General features: G+C 47.2%; 1 protein-coding gene across 1 annotated transcript in view; it reads left to right on the top strand.

The window, feature by feature from the left end:
- LOC108318111 (core histone macro-H2A.2) overlaps nucleotides 1–6,956 on the top strand; it is a 58,573-nt gene that overhangs the window by 26,908 nt on the left and 24,709 nt on the right. The window lies entirely within an intron of this gene.

The following is a 6,956-nucleotide window of genomic DNA, read 5'->3' as shown; positions in this document are numbered from 1 at the left end:
GAGTCTTGCTCTGTCACCAGGCGCCAGGCTGGAGTGCAGTGGCGCGATCTCAGCTCACTGCAACCTCCCCCTCCCGGGTTCAAGCAATTCTGCCTCAGCCTCCCCAGTAGCTGGGACTACAGGCGCACACCACCACACCCAGCTAATTTTTGTATTTTTTAGTAGAGACGGGGTTTCACCATGTTGGTCAGGATGGTCTCGATCTCTTGACCTTGTGATCCACGTGCATGGCCGTTTCTAATGTGCCTGGAGCAGAGCTTGGAAATCGGAGGAGTGAGAGATGAGATGAGGGCAGGGCAGCAGGGGCTAGACTGTGACGGCCCTTGAAGGCCACGTTGAGGGTGTGCGCACATGTGCGCGTGCGTGCGCGCACACACACACGGCAGAGGAGGTATCAAAGGGTTGAGGTAGCATCTGCAGGGCATCTGGCTTTAGGTAGTGAACAGTTGTCAAGGAGCAAGATCAGATTCCAGGAGACCAGTGGAGGTTAGTGTCACTTTGTAAAGAACTGACAGTGGCCAGGACCAAGGGTGCACAGTGAGGATGGTGAGAGGAAATGGGAAATCTGGGTACTCTCTGGATGGTGGAGTCAGCTCCGCTCCATAATGGGTTAGATCCTCAGGGAGGGGCATCAAGGATGACACAAATCTTGCAAGCGTGGACTAGCTGCTTTCTTTCAGGCCACACTGCCATGGGCTGAGAAGTGCAGCTGTGGACATGGAGACAAGAGGAGTAGGAAATGGGTATAGGAAGTCAGGCCAAGAAGGAAGGAGAAGAGAGCAAAGCAGCTAGTGGATGGAGAATGGTGCCTGCAGCTGAAGTCGGGAGCAGTGGATGAGAACCAGGCTGTAGCAGGAGGGGCTCAGTTTGGGACCTGTTGAGCTTTGGTCCAAGAGGGCTGGGCAGAGTGCTCATGACTGTAATCTCAACACTATGGGAGGCCAAAATGGGAGGACCATTTGAGTCCAGGAGTTCCAAACCAGCCTGGGCAAGATGGTGAGACTTCGTCTCCACAAAAAAATTAAAAATTAACCAGGTGTGGGCCAGGCACAGTGACTTACACCTGTAACCCCAGCACTTTGGGAGACAGAGGCTAGTGGATCACCTGAGGTCAGAAGTTCAAGACTAGCCTGACCAACATGGTGAAACCCCATCTCCACTAAAATTACAAAAATCAGCCAGACATGATGATCCATGCCTGTAATCCCAGTTACTTGGGAAGCTGAGGCAGAAGAATCACCCAAACCTGGGAGGTGGAGGTCGCAGTGAGCTGAGATCATACCACTGCACTCCAGCCTGGGCAGCAAAAGCTGAAACCCAGCAAAAAAAAAAAAAAAAAGGATTAACTGGGTGTGGTGGCATGTTCCTATAGTCCCAGCTGCTCGGGAAGCTGAGGTGGGAAGATTCTTTGAGCCTAAGAACTCAAGGCAGCAGTGAGCTATGATTGCACCACTGTACTCCTCAGCCTGGGTGACAAAGCAAGGCCCTGTCTCTCAAAAAACAAAGATGTCCAGAAGGGCAGAGCAGACAGAAATGCTGGATCCAGCCAGACCTGAACCTAGATTCTGGTTCTGCCACATATCAGCTGTGAACCCTCAGGCCCACTGCTTTACCACTCATGATGTTATCGTGAGAACTGCATAAAATAATTCATGGAATTATTTTATGTGCCACCCGGCACATGTGAGCAACTCCATACATGCAGCTATTGCTGTTATTGAGTGAAGACCCTGTAGGTATCTGGCAAGCTCAGGAGGGAGCTGTGGGCTGGGGGTTCACATCTGGATGTTAAGGCAGTGGAAGTGAGGGAGGTCACCCAGAGAGAGCACCGGACCCAGCATGAGCAACACCAGTGTGCCCAGTGGGCCAGGGAGAGATGGAAAGGATGGCAAAGGAGGCTGAGGAAAGCCAGAGGGCAAGGAGGAAAGATGTGAGCATGTGATGCATCAGGGGCCAAGGGAAGGGAGGGGAGGGCAGCAGCCCCTAAGGGTCACGCTGATGAAAACCAGACAAGGACAACAGATCTAACCACCTCAGGGTCATGGCGACTTTGGCAAGGACAGTGTGGGTGGTCAGAACCAAACCACAGTGAGCTGAGAAGTAGGAGGTGGGGGCCGAGAGACAAAGGGGGTGGGGAGCTCTTCACACTCCAAGTAACGATTAGAGCTGCCATAGATCTTATGAATGAATGACATGTAAAATGCTGCAGCCTGGAGTAAAAATAATTTAGTGGTACCTTTTTAAATAACTAAGAGTATAATTGGATGGTTTGTAGCACAAAGGATAAATGCTTGAGGAGAAGGAAACCCCATTTTCCATGAGGTGATCATTACACATTTAACGCCTGTATCAAAATATCTGTGTACCCCATACATGTACACAATTACTGTGTATTCACAAAGACTAAAAAATAAAAATAAAAGTTTATTTCTAAAACATGGTGCAGCCACTATGGGTAACAATTTGGCAATTCCTCAAAAAGTTAAACGTAGAATCACCAATACAACCAAGCCATTCCATTCCTAGTTATATACCCAAGAGAACTGGAAGCAGAGACTCAAACAGATATTTGTGCAACTATGTTCTTGGCAGCATTATTCACAACAGCTGAAAGGTGGAAGCAACCCGGTGTCGGTCAACAGAAGAATGGATAAGCAACGTGTGGTATATACATACACCGGGCTATTATTCAGCCATGATATTTCAAAAAGGAATAAAATTCTGGTACATGCCACAGCCTGGAAGAACCTTGAAAACATGCATATGAAGCATGGCAGACACAGTAGGGCAATATTGTATTATTCTATTTATAGATGATACTCAGAGTAGGTGATTCACCTAGAAGAGGTGAATTCAGAGACAGAAAGTAGAATAGAGGTTACCAGGGGCTGAGGAGAAGCGGGGAGAAGTGATGAGTTCCTGTTTAGTGGGTACAGAGTTTCCATTTGGGATGAAGAAAAAGTTCTGGAAATGGATAGTTATGGTCGCACAACATTGTGAATATACTTAATGCCATCGAATCGTATCCTTTAAAATGGTTAAATGGTAAATGTATGCTATTTTTTTTTTTACCTTTTTTTTTTTTTAAATCAAATGCTTTGTTCTGAGATGTGGTTGCGCCTCCCCAGACTACCAGAGGGATTCCCAGCACCAACACGGTGTAGCCCCTGCAGGAGGGAGCGAGCTGGAGACACAGAGGCAATGAGCCTCGTGGGAATGCTGGGCCCCGGGGTCTCCAGAGCTGGCTGGAAGCCCTGGCCCCAGGTGGGAAGGCACCTCCTCCAGCTGCTAGAAGGAGAAGGGCTGCTTGGAACTGATGCAGACACTGCAGTGTGCCCCTGGGAGACACGTGCCTCCCACACCTTCCTCCCACATACAGCTCAGCCTTTCTAAGTGACCCTCATTACACAAGTCATAAGTGGCAGTATTCCATTCTGCTCTCCCGCCCAAAAGAGCCATGCTCTTCACCCCCACATGAACTGGATTCTCCTGCTGATGCCGTGGGGGCCAATGAGCCACCATCGGTGGGCTTCCTTTGGCCAGTCTACCACTCCTCTGAGATTCATGTCTGTGGTTTCTGAAGGCTCTCTCTCCCACACACTGCCTCGGAAAGGCAACCTGGGGCCACAGGAATAGCCAGGAAGAGAAGGCTGGGGACAACACAGTCAAAAAAGGAGGGCACAAATTCTCAGCAACGCTGGACGAGGGACAGCAGTCTGCCTCCCCTGATTCTCTGGACTGGCTGTCTGGCTTGCTCCAGGTTCACACATGGGGCTAGAACCATGGTGTCTCTGGTGCCAACCTGTTGAAGGAGGATGCACAGCCCCGCAAAGAAGGCATGCGCAACTGCTCATTTAGAAGGCCCCATTGACCTGAGCATGCTCGCCTTCCAGAATGGTCATCATGTTCCTGCTTCAGTTTCTTGATCTGTGGAATTGTGATCATGTTGGCCCAGTTCACATCTCCAATGTAAGTGAGGAAAAATGGACTGAGAAAGCAAGCCCCCAGTTCTGCAATGGCATTTTGTATGCACTGACAGTAGATATAATGTAAATGCAAGATGTTGAGAAGGAATTGTTTGTAATCATTTTGATGATGAGAAAATTTTCTGTAATGTAATGCATTTTCAACTGACGGAACAAGTAGGTCTTAAAATAGGGTTGAATTTCAGGACATCCCATGAAATCACTGTATAACATAGACACTTGTCATTTACATGTCATTTCCAGATAATTGGGTCTCACCACTTAACACCAAAAATTTTCTTATCTAATGATTTTCATTTGTGTTTTTAAAAGATTACTTTGACCACCAGTACATGTGGCTGTACAGATTGTATGCTGCACAAGAACACACATCTAAGGGAATATCATTCAAATCCTAAACTACAAAGATGCACGTATTTATTATGAGAATTTCCAGCAGATGGTAGTAAAGAGTTTTGCTCTAACAAAATTCAGAAAGTAAAGAATCTTGCTGGGCATGGTGGCTCACCTCTGCAATCCCAGGTACTCAGAGGCTCAGGTGGGAGAATCACTTGAGCCCAGAAGGTTGAAGCTGCGGTAAGCCTGGATAGCAACACTGCATTCCAGCCTGGGCAACAGAGCAAGACCCTGTTTCTAAATATAAAAAGTATCTTGAGGCAGGAATGTCTTTTCTTTCTTTTTTTAGAGGCAGCGTGGGTCTTTGTTGCCCAGGCTGGCGTGCAGTAGCATGATCACGGCTCACTGCAGCCTAGATCTCCTGAGCTCAAGAAATCCACCTCAGCCCCCTATGTAGCTGGGACTACAGGCACATACCACCAAGCCCAGCTAATTTTTGTAATTTTTGTAAAGATGGGGTTTCGCCGTGTTGCCCAGGCTGGTCTTGAACTCCTGAGCTTCAGCAGTGGCCTTGCTGGCATAGATCTGGAGAACAACAAAACTAGGGATGGGGAAACCATCTAGCACCCGCTACAATTACCTGGGCTAAAAGAGAAGAGAGCTTTAACTCAGGCAATGGCAACAAGGAGGCCAAAAGGATGAGATTGATGAGGCTGGATGGACCCCACGTGGTGACTGGAAGGAGATGGGGAGTGGGAGAGGGAAGGATAGGGAATGACTCCCAGGTCTCTGGTAGGAGCCATGTATGGAGGGAGCTGCCAGTTCCAAGGGTGATTGGGAAAAGCAGGTTTGGGGAAATGATTTTGATTTGGGGAATGTGATGCTTGCTTTACCTGTGAAGCCCCCAGGTGAGGCCGTCTGGGTGATATCATGGTAGGGCTGATGGTACAGATTCTGTAGTAGAGGCAGGTGGACAGAAGCTGGAGCCATGAGTCCGATGGGATTTTCCTCAGATTTCATGGCCCTAGCAGAGCAGAAGACACAGGCAGAACCCCAGGGGCACCGCCAATCAGTGGGCAAGTGGACAAGGAAGAAAAGACCTGGGAAGGAGACAGAGTCTTGGTCACTCCACCTCCCCCCTGTCCCAACCCTAAAATTAATGTGTTATTTCCCATCTTCTGTAGGCTGGAATATCCACTGTTGGTTTAAATTGTATACAAAATGAAAGGACGCAGACTCTTCCAAAATAACATGTTTGAGCTTTACAGCATCACTTTTGGCTAAAGAAATTCTTTTTACTACTCAGTACTCAGCTGTGTTCCAGATGGTTACTATTGTTAGAAGTGTGACTTCCAAGAAGTGAGGGGTTTGCTATAGAAGTCCCCACTACTTATCGGAATTATGGTCTTCCCACAACATTTGCAGTAGAGTAAATCAGTGCTGTGTAAATCCAGTTTTCCTATTGATTGCCAATATAAGGATTTGGCAGGATTAATGAAATCCCCAAGATCAATAAAATCACTCAAGCCTGTAGCAAACTTTTATAATTCATGGGACTATATTTGCCATAATAACATTTGAAACTATTAATGATGATCAATGTTTTTCTTGTTTCATTTGCTTTGAATTTTTTTCTTTTTAGGCAGGGTCCTCTGTCACCCTGGAGTGCAGTGGCACTATCACAGCTCACTGCAGCCTTGAACTCCCGAGCTCAAGCAATCCTCCCACCTCAGCCTCCCAAAGTGCTGGGGTTATAGGCATGAGCCCTGTGCCTGGCTAATAATTAACGTTATTACAAACATTTAAATGGTGAAGTCCATATCTCAAGGATGTCCAGACTAAACATTCAAAAGAGATAAGAGCTATTTGATGTAGATTTTCTGTGAGGTATTATCTTTTCCTCGATAAGGAAAAAAAAAAGTCCTACCACTGCTTTTGCACTAGAACACAGAATCAAGGTTTTCTTTCTTATAAATCATTTCAAAAGGGTTTAAGAGCCCAGTTGCATGTTCCCCAAGCATCGTCTGCATTCCCTGAATTGTGCTGCGTGCTGAGTCTCTACCTTCAGTCTTGTCCTATGCTGCATTTGATTCCGGCAGATTTTTCGTCTGTGAGTCTAGTATCTGTGCATCTGTCTGTCAAGTGAAAATAACCGGACCTTCAGGGGCTTCCTGAAGACTCCACATATGTAGTGCTTCCCATTAACCCTGTCTCTTATGCTGACAGTTAATTTGATCAACTTGGGGAGGACGCTTAATTTCTCCCTCTAAATGCAGGTAACAGGAGGCAGGAAAGTAATGATCCAGGATGCTAAATTCAATTCAGTTGCACAGAAGCTTAAAATTGGGAGGCTCATTAATCCCCAAACCCAACTAGAAAAAGGGATGAGAAAAAGGGATAAGAGGAAGGCTTCTTCCTCCCAGGTGTAACCCAGACATAAATAAGAGTCCCTTGAGATGAGCAGGTGCAGCACACTTCCCTTCACTGTGCACAACGGAGAGCTGCACGTTTTAATCTAGAGCCATAAAGCAAGCCTGCCGGGAACAGGGGCTCACACCTGGAAATCTCAACACGTGGGGAAGCTAAAGTAGGAGGACCACTTGAGCCCGGGAGTTTGAGACCAGCCTGGACAAC

The sequence above is a fragment of the Cebus imitator genome, unplaced genomic scaffold (assembly GCF_001604975.1).
Source record: "Cebus imitator isolate Cc_AM_T3 unplaced genomic scaffold, Cebus_imitator-1.0 Scaffold215, whole genome shotgun sequence".
Taxonomy (NCBI): domain Eukaryota; kingdom Metazoa; phylum Chordata; class Mammalia; order Primates; family Cebidae; genus Cebus; species Cebus imitator.
This window is presented reverse-complemented; position numbering and strand designations above follow the sequence as displayed.